General features: G+C 42.8%; 1 non-coding gene across 1 annotated transcript; it reads right to left on the bottom strand.

Annotated features, from left to right (window-relative positions):
• Nucleotides 1–741: 741 nt before the first annotated feature.
• LOC123934293 lies at nt 742–877 on the bottom strand. Its single transcript, XR_006816771.1, has one exon. It is a non-coding gene; the product is annotated as a U4 spliceosomal RNA (small nuclear RNA).
• Nucleotides 878–12189: the final 11312 nt, after the last annotated feature.

Raw genomic sequence — 12189 nt, 5'->3', positions numbered from 1 at the left:
TGTGAGACTTGTTTCTTGCCTGGCATCTCCAGATCCTGCTTCCTTGCCTGGGTAGATGCAACACCTCAGAATCTCCAGGCCCATGGCCACGGGCTTGAGGATGTCCTTTTCACCTCTTGTACTTCCTCCTCAAGGTCGACGCAGAGGACAAGGGAGTGAACAGCCCTTGGGAAGATGCTTCTCTTTGCAGAGGTATCTGTGGGGCATGGTGTCAGGGCCTTGTGTCCCTGGGGGGCTGGGGCCTCGCTGGGAGGCGAGCCTGTGTCTCAGGAATACACTGGTTTGCCAAAAGGTCGCTGTCAGCTCGTGCGCCCCTTGTTTCACACCTGTGAAGAGCCTGGAGTGGGGCTTCATTATGGAGCTGCTAATTATCTCACCTGTGCTGTGCATCAGGCCTGGGGTTAGCGGGAGTGGGAATGCAGCCTGAAGCAGGCAGATGGGGTTTCAGCCTTTTGGGGGCTCAAGTCCAGCTAGAAGACTGACGTGAAGGGAGTCAGTGTAGTGTTAATGGGGGAGAAGTTCTCTTCAATAGTTACATTCCACTAAGGGTTGTCAGGATCCCCATTGTGCACCTGAGATCAGGCCATTCTGGGGTGTGTGTGTGTGTGTGTGTGTGTGTGTGTGTGTAGGGGGAATGACCTTCCTTTTGGGTGGGTGGTGGGTATTTGATAATTGGAATACATGATAAATAGGACTGACAGGATGTGTGAGGTACTCACCCCCTGGTTGGAAAAGACAGGAAGGAAATGGCCCATGAAATTCATTACTGTTTTGCATTGAGTGTTGAGAAATACAGGGTGCATTAGTTTGTTTCAATTAGCAATAATCGCGCCTCGGATAAACCTCATTGGCTACGATACTGCCACTGCGCAAAGCTATGGGTGCATTAGAGTTTGTAATCTACTGAGTAATGTGTAAGCTGAGACTAGAAGGCTAAGAAATCAAGGCAGATGTGGGAAGGTGTTCAGTTAGAGCAGGGAAGGAGTGTGAACTGTTAAAGGAATTGAGAAAATGTCCTTGAAACTCGGGCCTTGTGGGGACTGTAGGGTGGGGAAAACCAAGGTTTGGGGTGAAGACTTGGACTTTTTGTAGGGTCTTGGAAACTAATCATAGTGATTTAAAACATGGGGTCCAGACCCAAGCAGATCCTAGCTCTGCCTCTTATGAGCCGTGTTGCTAAACCATTGTATGTCTCAGTTTCCTGCTGTTGGAAATGGGGATGATGATAATCCCACTTCATAGATGATTGTAAAGATGAAATGATATTTAACATTAATAAAACACTTAGAGCCATGTCTGACATGTAGTAGGTTTCAGTGGTGGTTGGTTCAAGAAATAAATAGGGGCATCTGGGTGGCTCAGTGGGTTAAAGCTCTGCCTTTGGCTCAGGTCATGATCCCAGGGTCCTGATACCGAGCCCCGCATCGGGTTCTCTGCTCAGCAGGAGCCTGCTTCCCCCGCTTCTCTGCCTGCCTCTCCACCTACTTGTGATCTCTGTCAGGTAAATAAATAAAATCTTTTTAAAAAGTTAAAAAAAGAAATACATATATACATAAGTTTTGAAGACCTGGAGGCAGTCTGTGGTGACATTTGTGAACTTAAATGGATTCCACTGAACTTCATTTCTTCTGCAGCTTTCAGGTGCTGTTGACCACATGTGTCACACTGTTAAATTAGAAACAATTTTTCTCAAGAGGGGGAGTCAAGATGGAGGAGAAGTAGGAGGAGGCGCCATCTCAACCTGTACCCTAAAGTGAGCTGATTACCTACCAAAGAACTCTGATCACCCATGAAATCAGCCTGAGATCAGAATTATACACGTCTGGATCTCTACGGGAGCAGAAGACGCCAGTGGGCAGGTAAAGCGGAGTGGGAAGGTCGGACTGATATCAGAAGATAAACAAAATGGGGAGGGAGCCACCAGAGGCGACCAATTGGAAAGTAATACCCCAATACAAGAGTGCCCTGCGTCTGGGGACCAGCATTAACTTGGAGTCTGGTTGAAAGCACTCAAAAAAAGAGCAAAGGAGGGCGCCTGGGTGGCTCAGTGGGTTAAAGCCTCTGCCTTCGGCTCAGGTCATGATCCCAGGGTCCTGGGATTGAGCCCCACATCGGGCTCTCTGCTCTGCGGGGAGCCTGCTTCCTCCTCTCTCTCCCTCTCTCTGCCTACTTGTGATCTCTGTCTGTCAAATAAATAAATAAATTCTTTAAAAAAAAAAAAAAGAGCAAAGGATCGTGGGTGGAAATTGTGGGAATCGGGGAGGTTAGGGACAGGGGCTTAAGTCCCCGGACCCAGGACAGCCTCCCCTGTCGCTGAGCCAGAGAGGGTGCAGCAGAGAAACCAGGTCTTGGTCCCTGAGCTGCCAGCGCGCCCGAGAACGTGTGGGGTCCAGCTCCTGTGAGGGGCTGGGAGCCTCGCCAGACAGCGTTCCTGAGACGCGTGTGCCCCACACCCTCCCTGAGAGAGGTGCAGGCAGGCATTAGCCTGGCGCTCTTAGACCCCCACCAAGGGGTCAGAGCCTGAGACGCATGTGCCCCACACCCTCCCCTGGGAAAGGTGCTCACAGGTGCTAGCCAGGAGCTCTGGGACCCGGAAAAACCAGGCACTCCCAGTCCAGGCCAGTGGGAAAATCTCAGTGTGTGATCGCTGCTTGGAACCTCTCTGGTGGTCTGGAGCTGCCCAGACAGCCGCCGCTGCCGTGGTTTTGGGTACAAGGAGGAGCTCCTGCAACCCCAGGGACCGTGACTCAGAACCTACTCTGCCAGCAGCTCTGCAGAACATTCTGAGGCTTCTCTCTGAGAGGGACGTCGGGGTGCAGTTTGCTCTCCTTTAAACCTCCAAAAGCCAACAAAAGCTGTCAAGGCAAGAGAAAACAGCTGAACAAACATAAAAACCTCCAGAGAACAAAAGCCTGAAAAAACGGTTTCCTCAGAGCCCACCCCCTTGAGGGGGGCAGGAGGAATTAACTCAGGGAACATCATTGACTGAAAACCCACATGTCAGGCCCCTCCCCAAGAAAACCAACCAGGAAGGAAGGAGGAAAAAAAAAGATGACAAGAGAACAACCACCACTACTTCATAAATACAACTTTTATTTTTAACTCATTACCACTATTCTGGTTCATTTTATATATACATATAGATATTTTTTTAACCTATTTACCATCACAGTGAGATATCCCGTACATTAAATTCCTTAATAACCTTCTAACCTGAACTTTTTGATACATACACCTGTGTTTTTCTTTTGCTTTTTTAAATTTTAGTTTAATTTAGTCTAGTTCTTTTTAATTTTTATTTTCTAATACACATATAGAGTTAAACTTCAAGGTAATCCCCTTTCCCCAATCAATGCTATCCCTATAGGTAAACCAATTTTTAATCCTCCTTTATCTTAGGAAAGTTGAGTCCTTTAACAAAGACATCAAGATACATCCAGGAAGAATCAAAATAACCTTCCTCACCCACACTGAGAATTTATAACCACTCTCCCATCTTTTCCTTCCACCAGTGTTTCTGTGTATTTGTGTTTGTCCTGATAGTATATAAATCTTATACTTGGGGTTCTTTTTGACGAGGTTCTTCCTTTTTCTGCTTTTATATATATACTTTTTTTCTCTTGTCATATACTTTTATCAGCCTTTTTGTTTGTCTGTTTTTGTTTATATGCTTCATAAACCTTACCTTGGGGCCCATTTGGGCTGAGCCTTCTCTTTTATCTTCCCTTTTTTTCCTGTTTCTCTCTCTCTCTCTCTCTCTCTTTTTTCTTTTCTTTTTTCTCTCTTTTGGGTGGGGAATCCTGATTGCGCAGAAGCGTTCCAGGGTGCACCTTGACTGCACCACAGTCGATACATCCAACTGCATCTGTTCAGTCATCTCTTACCAAAATGGCTAGGAGGAGGAATGCCCAACAGAAGAAAAATACAGAGGATGGACCTTCTGCAACAGAGCTAATGGCTATCAACATAGACAATATGTCAGAAAAGGAATTCAGGCTAACAATTATCCAGGCAATAGCTAGGTTGGAGAAAGCCATGGATGACCAGAATTGATTAGGGCAGAACTGAAAGCCACCAGGGATGATGTTCAAAATGCTCTCAATGAATTCCAATCTAATCTAAATTCTCTAAAAGCTAGGGTAATTGAGACAGAAGATAGAATTAGCGATCTGGAGGACAAACAGAGAGAAAGGATCAGGAGGAAGGCTGGAACAAACAGTTCAGAAGCCACAAAAACAGAATTAGGGAAATAAATGATGCCATGAAACATTCCAACGTCAGAATTATTGGAATCCCTGAAGGGGAGGAAAAAGAAAGAAGTCTAGAAGATATAGTGGAACAAGTTGTCTATGAAAATTTTCCCAATCTCACATATGGAAACAGCGTTCATGTACTAGAGGCAGAATGGTCCCTCCCCCCCCCCCCCCCCCGCCCAAGATTTTAGAATCTCGAAAGTCCTTGCGACACCTGATAGTTAGAATAAAGAATTACAATTGTAGGCAGACCCTCTTGAAAGCAGCTAGGACAAAGAAGCTCCTTAAATACAGAGGAAAGCCCATTAGCATAATGTCAGACCAGTCCACAGAGACCTGGCAAGCCAGGAAGGGCTGGCAAAATATATTCAGAGTACTAAATGAGAAGAATATGCAGCCAAGAATACTTTATCCAGCAAGACTGACATTCAAAATGGATGGAGAGATAAAGAGTTTCCAAGACCAGCAAGGCTTAAAAGACTATGCAACCACCAAGCCGACACTGCAGGAAATATTAAGGGGGGGTTCTATAAAAGAGAAAAAATCCTAAGAAAATCATTGAACAGAAATATAGAGACAATCTACAGACAGAAAGACTTCAAAGGTAACACGATGTCAATAAAAACGTATCTATCAATAATCACTCTCAATGTGAATGGCCTAAATGCACCCATAAAACGACACAGGGTTGCAGATTGGATAAAATGATAGGACCCATCCATATGTTGTCTACAAGAGACCCATTTTGAACCTAAGGATACACTCAGATTGAAAGTGAAGGGATGGAGAAGCATCTTTCATGCCAATGGGCCTCAAAAGAAGGCCAGGGTAGCGATTCTCATATCAGATAAATTAGATTTTAAACTAAAGACTGTTGTCAGAGATACAGAAGGACACTACATAATTCTTAAAGGGACTATCCACCAAGATGATCTAACAATTGTAAATATCTACGCCCCTAATATGGGAGCAGCCAATTCCATAAGAAAACTATTAATCAAGATAAAGAGTCATATTGATATGAATATATTAATAGTAGGAGATCTTAACACACCTCTCCCAGTAATAGACAGATCATCGAAGCAGAAAATCAATAAAGAAATAAGAGCATTGAATGAAACATTGGACCAGATGGACCTCATAGACATATACGGAACATTCCACCCTAAAACAACAGAATACTCATTCTTCTCAAGTGCACATGGAACCTTCTCCAGAATAGACCACATACTGCGTCACAAAGCAGGACTCAACCGATACCAAAAGACTGACATTATTCCCTGCATATTCTCCGATCACAATGCTTTGAAACTGGAGCTCAATCACAAGGAAAAGTTCAGAAGGAACTCAAACACCTGGAAGCTAAAGACCACCTTGCTTAAGAATGCTTGGATCAACCAGCAGATCAAAGATGAACTTAAACAATTCATGGAGACCAATGAGAATGAAGACACTTCGGTCCAAAACCTATGGGATACAGCAAAGCGGTTCTAAGGGGGAAATACATAGCCATCCAAGCCTCCCTCAAAAAGAATTGAAAAATCCAGAATACACCAGCTGTCTCTTCACCTTAAAGAACTGGAGAATCAACAACAAATCAAACCAACTCCACACGCAAGAAGGGAAATAATCAAGATTAGAGCAGAGATCAATGAGGCAGAAACCAGAGATATAGTAGAACGTGTCAATGAAACTAGAAGCTGGTTTTTTGAAAGAATCAATAAGATCCATAAACCATTGGCCACACTAATCCAAAAGAAAAGAGACAAAGCCCAAATTAATAAAATTACGAATGAAAAGGGAGAGATCACAACTAACACCAAGGAAATAGAAACAATCATCAGAAATTATTACCAACAGTTATATGCCAATAAGCTGAGCAACCTAGATGAAATGGATGCATTCCTGGAAAACTGCAAACTCCCAAATTTGAACCAGGAAGAAATTGACAACCTGATTAGACCGATATCTAGTAACAAGATTGAAGCAGTGATCAAAAACCTCCCAAAAAACAAGAGCCTAGGACCTAACGGATTCCCTGGGGAATTCTACCAAACTTTCAAAGAAGAAATAACACCAATTCTCCTGAAGCTGTTTCAAAAAATTGAAGCAGAAGGAAGACTTCCAGACTCTTTTTATGAATCCAGCATTACCCTGATCCCCAAACCAGGCAAATACCCTACCAAAAAGGACAATTTCAGACCAATATCACTGATGAATATGGATGCTAAGATTCTCAACAAGATCCTAGCAAACAGGATCCAGCAGCACATTAAAAAGATTATCCACCATGACCAGGTGGGATTCATCCCTGGGTTACAAGGATGGTTCAACATTCGCAAATCAATCAATGTGATAGAACAAATCAATAAGAGAAGAGAGAAGAACCACATGGTCCTCTCAATTGACGCAGAAAAAGCATTTGACAAAATCCAGCATCCGTTCCTGATTAAAATTCTTCAAAGTATAGGGATAGAGGGAATATTCCCGAACTTCATAAAATCTATCTATGAAAGACCCACAGCAAATATCACCCTCAATGGGAAAAAGCTCACAGTCTTCCCGTTGAGATCAGGAACACGACAAGGATGCCCACTCTCACCACTCTTGTTCAACATAGTATTAGAAGTCCTAGCAACAGCAATCAGACAAGAAAGAGAAATAAAAGGTATCCAAATTGGCAATGAAGAAGTCAAACTCTCTCTCTTCACAGATGACATGATTCTTTATATGGAAAACCCCAAAGACTCCACCCCCGAACTACTAGAACTCATATAGCAATTCAGTAATGCAGCAGGATACAAAGTCAATGTTTTGCTTTCTGTAGGCATTTCATGTCTATCATGAGACTTACTTCCAGCCAGTTTGGTTTTTTTTTTGTTGTTGTTTTTATTTTTTAAACAGGCTCCATACCCACCATGGAGCCCAATATAGAGCCCAAATCAAGGTCTGAACTCACAATCCTGAGTTCAAGACCTGAGCTGAGATCAAAAGTCAGATGATTCGGGGCACCTGGGTGGCTCAGTGGATTAAGCCGCTGCCTTCGGCTCAGGTCATGATCTCAGGGTCTTGGGATCGAGCCCCGCATCGGGTTCTCTGCTCCGCGGTGAGCCTGCTTCCTCCTCTCTCTCTGTCTGCCTCTCTACCTACTTGTGATCTCTCTCTCTGTCAAATAAATAAATAAAAATCTTTAAAAAAAAAAAAGTCAGATGATTCATCAACTGAGCCACCCAGTCACATAACCACTTTATGTCTTAGATGCTACTGTAAAATATTTTAAATTTTAATTATCCTATCCATGTACATTTATCATGCATCTGTCTGACAAAGAATTCCTATCGAGAATACATAATAAACTCTAATATGTCAAAATCAAAACCAACATTAACAACAACAATGGGCAAAAGACAAATAGACAGTCCCCAAAAGATGTAGTAATGCCCACTAAACACACGAAAAGGTGCCTAACTCAGATCATTCATCACCAGGAAAATGCAATGTGAAACCATAATGAGATGCTATTTCACCCTCGCTGACAACAGAATGTTAACGAGGATGCTGAGTAACTGGAGTGTCACTATATTGCTGGTGGGAAGTGTAAACTGATCAACCACTTTGGAAACTAGGCTAGCACTTCAATATATCCCCACCCTGTGACTAAGCAATCCCACTAACAATTTCAAGAGAAATTGAAGACTTCTGTAAGAATGTTTATTGTAGCCTATTTACAATGACCAAAAACTCAGATACAACGAAATGTCTAATCATCAGATGAACAGATGAACAAATCGTGGTATATGCACACTACATACAAAGGAGAAAACTAATTTACACAGACAAAGACTCTTTCCTTGACCAAACCCTAGCCAGACTGCTCTGGGCCCTCTTCTCAAACCTGGCTTATCATATACCAACTCGAAAAAACATTAACATAGTTTCTAACAGCTCCAGTTCCCAATCCTGCAATACCAGTCCCCCTTAGTACCTGCCTGAGCAAACTCAAGGCATCTACTATTTGTTCAATCGACACTGAAAAGTTGGGCCCCAGTGAGCAAATACAGGTCATTTCATATAGACAAATACCTATTCTACTTTTTGTCATCTGTTCCTCCCCTGACTTTACTCATCCCTGGCCTTAATTCTTCATTCTCTCTTCAAAATGTCCTCTATCAAATCAAGGTGGAGTTTCATTCATGTGGGACTTTTTTCCTGATTCCAACAGTTATTACTGATTAAAGTCTGTCCTCTCCACTTTAACCAGCATCAGGGTTTGTTTACCTTTGGAAGTGCATACAACATGGATAAATCTCAAAGAACGCGCTGAGTGAAAGAAGACAAAGGAATTAAATATGACAAGATTCCATTCACACGTTGTTCAAGACTGGGCAAATCTAACCTACCAAAGATCCTGAAATCAGAAAATGACCAGCTGTGGTAAGGAGACTAACTACAAAGAGATAAGAAGGCAACTTCTGGAGCTTCAGATACACTTATGTCTTGTGTTTGGGGCTGGGACACAGATACACAGTTGACCCTTCAACAACACAGTGGTTAGGGGTACCCATTCCCGTGTAATCAAAAATCTGCATGTAAATTTCATCTCCCCCAAAATTTTACTACTGCTTGCCTACTGTTGACCAGAAGCACTACTGGTAATAGAAACAGTTGATTAAAGGTATTTTGTATGCCATATGTATTATACATTTTATACTTTCACTAAAGTATGCTACAGAAAATCATGAAGAAAATACATTTGCATTACTGTGCTATATTTATCCCAAAAATCCACATACAAGTGGACTCATGCAATTCAAACCCATGTTGTTCAAGAGCCAACTGTGTACATTTCTTAATGCTCATCCAGCTGAACACTGAAGACTGAGCATTTTCTTTTATAAATTATCTCCTCTCCCCTGCTCACCCACCTCCAGTCTCTTTCTTCCTCTCCCCTTCTGTCTCTTAGGAATACCTGGGGAAATCCCTGTTTTCTTTTTTTTCTCTTTTAGGAACTCTCGGTGCCCAGCATGGAATGCAGCATGGGGCTTGAACTCACAACCCTGAGATTGAGACCCAAGCTGAGATCAAGACTCACATGCTCAACCCAACTAAGTTACCCAGGCACCCCTACCTGGGAAAATTCTAAAGAAAAACAAAAACAAAAAATGATGAGAGATGTGCCTGACCCTCCAAGTTCCCCTTTCAACATCCACCTGTCCCTTCTTCCTTAGTAAGAGGACCCCAATTTTATTCAAGGTATCAATCTGCCCTGTGAGAAATTCTCCCCTCCCACACATTCCTGCAGCTAGGAGTAGGGCCACATGCCCAGTTTTGGCCAATGACATGTAGGTTGAAGTCTACACAATACAGCTTCCTGAAAATCTATTGCTCTCACAGACTTAGACATGTGCGTTTTGTCAGTGTCTCTTTTTTCTCTTCCTTCCTGGAATCCAGCTGCTCAAATGAACTAAGTAAGTGGTGCTATTCCCTGGCACAAACCTATTCTTACTCTGAGAAGCAAGCTATGGGACCTCTCAATCAATTCACAACTAAGTTTCATCACAAGTCAAAATGTATAGGCATCAAAATGAAAAAAAACAAGTCCAACTGGAAGTGAGGAAGGATATACACATGGCTGTGTTAAAGCATATATAAGAATTTGGTATCTAAGTTATGTTTCAAATCCAAGGGGGATACAGACCATTGCTAGATGGTGTAGGGACAAAAAGGGCTACTTCATACCATACAAAATAATAAGGTTAGATAAATGGTCTAACCAATAGAAGCCAAAACCACAAAAGTCTAAAATAAAATGTAGTACTGGCTGAAAAGCGTCCTTTAAAGCATCGTCTCAAAGCCATGAAGTCAGACTGCCAAATTTGGCACCATAAAGATACAGAATGAAATGTATCATGAAATGTATGGTACAAGCTAAACTCAAAGACAAAAGTTTGGGACAAAAAACTACAAGTACAGAAGCCAAGGACTACCACTCTACATATAAAAATTCTTACAAATCAAAATCAAAATCAAAATAAAGGCACCTGAGTAGCTCGGCCTTTGGCTCAGGTCATGATCCCAGGGTCCTGGGATCCAGCCTTGTTTCAGGGTCTCTGCTCTGGAGGGGGCTTGCTTCTCCCTCTCCCTCTGCCTGTCACCCTGCCTACTTGTGTGCTGGCTCTCTCTCTGCTCCCCTTGCTTATGTTCGCACACACTCTCTCTGTCAAATAAACGAACAAAAACTCAAGAAAAAAATCCAAAAATAAAAAAATCAATAACAAAAACATAAAAAAACAAAGAGAAAATCCAGTGGGAAAATGCTAAGGAGAGAGGGCTCATATAAAAAACTATCAGTGACAGTGACCAACTAAAAATTCTCAGTCTTCCTACTGATTATAAAAATATAAACTTAAGGGGTACCTGGGTGACTCAATAGGTTGAGCATCTGACTCTTGATTTTGGCTCAGGTCATGGTCTCAGGGTTGTGGGATCCGGCCCCACTCAAGCTTTGTGCTCAGTGGGAAATGTGCTGCAGATTCTCTCTCTCCCTCTCCTTTTGCCCCTTTCCCATTCTCTCTCTCTCTCTTAATACAAAGAAATCTTTTTCTACTTCCCAGCTCACAATTTAAGAGACTAAGATTATTCTGTGATAGCATCTCATTTACCACAGGTGAGAACAGAAATTGATGTAACCTCTTTTGAGGACCATTATGCAGACGCTTCTCCCCTGAAATCCATCTCATTGAAAAATTCAAACACACATGCAAAAATGTTTAACACAGCCCTAAGAGCCACCCAAATGATGAACAGAAGTGTTGTCACATGAAGTACAACCACACTATGGAATACCATTCGGCCAATTAAAAAAAAAAAAAGAGGCAATAAATTATATGCCCAATTTATTCAAATTAGATTACCGAGCGGGGGAAATGTATTCACTTTTGTCATTGAAAACGTTAATCCTGAAGGGGCACCTTGCTGGCTAGCTGGAAGAGCTGGTGATTCTGATCTGGGAGCTATGAATTCAGGCCCATGTTAGGTAGAGATTCCCTAATAACAAAATCTTTAAAAAAAATAACTTTAAAGGAAAAGTAATTAGTATTCTAGATCTGAGGCCAGTGTTTTCCATACATATTTTCCAAATTTAATTTCTTACCTTTTGGAAAAAATGGGCGGGGGCAGTGGCAAAAATCCAGAAAAGCCATGATTTATTCGACTTTCTTGATGAGCAAGTCTGGCAGCTAATTGACCCTGACCAGAATATCCTCATTCTAGAGTGACCTGTCTTCTCTGGGGAGGGAAAGCAGCCGCCCCCACCTTCAGAATGTGTCACGTCAAAATCTCAACCCTGCTCTCCGGGCTGAGCTGTGTAGATGCCAACACCGTGCTGGGAAGGAAGGCCTAGGCCTCCGGAAAATGCCGCCTGTGCCAAGACGTGATCCTGTGACCCACTTGCACGTCAACAGTGACACTTTTCAATGCAGGTGACAGCAGATTAATTTTTTCACAATGGAATTTCAGTCTTAACAGCCTTTAGCCTGGTTTCTAAAACACACAGACTACTCAAAACCAGTGAAATCGAACATGGTAGTTTTGAGACCTCATCAGGAAATAGAGCCTTGAGCATCTACATTCAGTTCCTTGTCACTCTGCTGGCTGAGAAATACTTGCTAGGAGTCTACATGGCATGGGACACTGAGACATATGTGGTCCCTCTCAGCACCATTATTCTCATGGTGCAGGGGGAAGGACAAACATTAAATGAGACTCTGCATTGAGACAGGACTGACTGCCATGAAGGACATGCACAGAGAAGAGATAGTAGGCTGGACCGTGTCTGCAGGTGTCAGGGGCCTCTAGAGGGAGCCGCATCTGACATGAGACGGCAGAGCCAGAGGCTGGGCACCTTCCTGACTCATGGCATCACCCACATCCGATC

The sequence above is a fragment of the Meles meles genome, chromosome 21, assembly GCF_922984935.1.
Source record: "Meles meles chromosome 21, mMelMel3.1 paternal haplotype, whole genome shotgun sequence".
NCBI lineage: Eukaryota > Metazoa > Chordata > Mammalia > Carnivora > Mustelidae > Meles > Meles meles.
Note: the sequence above shows the minus strand (reverse complement) of the source record. Positions and strands in the feature narration are given on the sequence as shown.